The sequence below is a fragment of the Lactuca sativa genome, chromosome 8 (assembly GCF_002870075.4).
Source record: "Lactuca sativa cultivar Salinas chromosome 8, Lsat_Salinas_v11, whole genome shotgun sequence".
Taxonomy (NCBI): domain Eukaryota; kingdom Viridiplantae; phylum Streptophyta; class Magnoliopsida; order Asterales; family Asteraceae; genus Lactuca; species Lactuca sativa.
The window spans coordinates 172021493-172023187 of record NC_056630.2 but is presented as its reverse complement, the minus strand read 5'-3'; the positions used below and the strand labels follow the sequence as shown (position 1 = coordinate 172023187).

Here is a 1695-nt window from a genome sequence, read left to right as displayed (position 1 = left end):
CAACCTGTCTGCCTATATTTCTCTTCTTTTTGCTTCTTATACTCTTCATATGGCAGCCACTCCTTCTTCGGTTTCCTCCAGTCCTCATCAAACTTATCCCCACTAGAGTAGCACACTTGAGCTTTTCTGTTCCCAAACTCATCTATATTGCAGTCCTTGGTTAAGTGTGGATCACTTCATCTCTTGCACCCCACTCTTATGGCATGTATCGACTGGTCCATTTGTGTTATCCTGCGATCCATGTTATTCAACATGGCCATGACATCTACAATTTCTTCAGTTTGGGCCCCTCCACCGCCTTTGATTCCATCTTGCCTTGGGTTGTGGTATTCGCGAGAGTGTTTCGCGAATTCTTCAATTAGCTCCTTGACCTCCCTTGGATTTTTCTTTGTCAATGGTCCTTGAGAATCAAGGAGTTGTCTTGTCATCACATTGACCCCGTCATAAAAGATTGACATCTCTTGCTGCACATTTAGGTCATGTTGAGGGCAATTTCTGAGCAAGCCCTTGTATCGCTCCCATGCTTCGTATAGTGACTCCCCCGGCTGTCGCTCAAAGTTGGCTATTGCCTTCTTGAGTTTGGCTATCTTGGATGGCGGGCAAAACTGGTCCAGGAATTGCTCACGCATTTGAGCCCAAGTGGTGATTGTACCCGGTGGGAGTGCCTTTAACCACTCCTTAGCAGCTCCTTTGAAAGTGATGGGAAGCATCCTAAGCAAGACTGTGTTTCTGTTGACATTTGGGACATTGAAGTAATCTGCAATGTCATTGACTTCATCTAGATGCTTAAAAGCATCCTCATGATCTTTCCCGAAAAATGGGATGTCCTTCAGTGCAGTCAATATGTGTCCCTTCAGCTCGAATGTGGCAGTGGCAGGTATTGCGAGTTGGACTAAACCGGGACCCACATCTTCTCGGATCTGCTTCTTGTAAGCTCCCATGGACATTTCTTCAATTGCTGCCATCTCGTTCCTTGGCTCGTTCACGGGTTCGCTCGTGTGTTCTTCAAATTCTGGCTCGGTATCGCTTTCGGACTCGGTTTGGACGGGTGTATGTTCCAAATGCTCAGGATTTGTCTTGCGCTTTGATGATGAACTTGACTCTCCTGTCTTTTTTTCCCGACTTCCTAGAAAAAGCTGACTTCAATTCTTGCAAGGGCATCTTTTTCTTGTGAAGCGCAGACTCGGGATCTTCAAGTGGCGGCACCAAGTGTGTGTTTGAGCTTCTGGTCATGAACTCCTGCAACTTGCTAAACTAAAAACGTAAAACTGAACTAAAATAAGAAAACTAACTTCAAACTAAAAAATCTAGTTTTTAACTATCCACGTCGTGGCCAGAGGAGTGCCACGTCGTGGACTCTGTGAGTGACAGAAAAAAATTATTTTGCTAAAAAATTAACTTTTTGTGGGTTTTTACTCCACAAGAAGGATCGATCAATTTAATGCAAATAAATAAGATAAAAACTAAGCCGTTCCCCGGCAACGGCGCCAAAAACTTGATGTGCACAAAAGTACTCACTAATTTTAATATTTATAACCTAACAAACTTAACTAACTATGCACTTATAGGCAGTGTACCTAGTCAGATTACAGTATAGCTTGGGTAAGTCGGGTGTCGATCACAGGGAACGGTGTTCTAATTAATTTACTTACTATTAAATTAACCTAATTTATTAACAAGTTTAAAAGGGTTTTT

At 42.9% G+C, this 1695-nt stretch overlaps 1 non-coding gene across 1 annotated transcript; it reads left to right on the top strand.

Moving 5' to 3' along the window:
- Positions 1-474: 474 nt before the first annotated feature.
- Positions 475-581, top strand: LOC111893670 (small nucleolar RNA R71). Its single transcript, XR_002850931.2, has one exon. It is a non-coding gene; the product is annotated as a small nucleolar RNA R71 (small nucleolar RNA).
- The last annotated feature ends 1114 nt before the right edge of the window (positions 582-1695 follow it).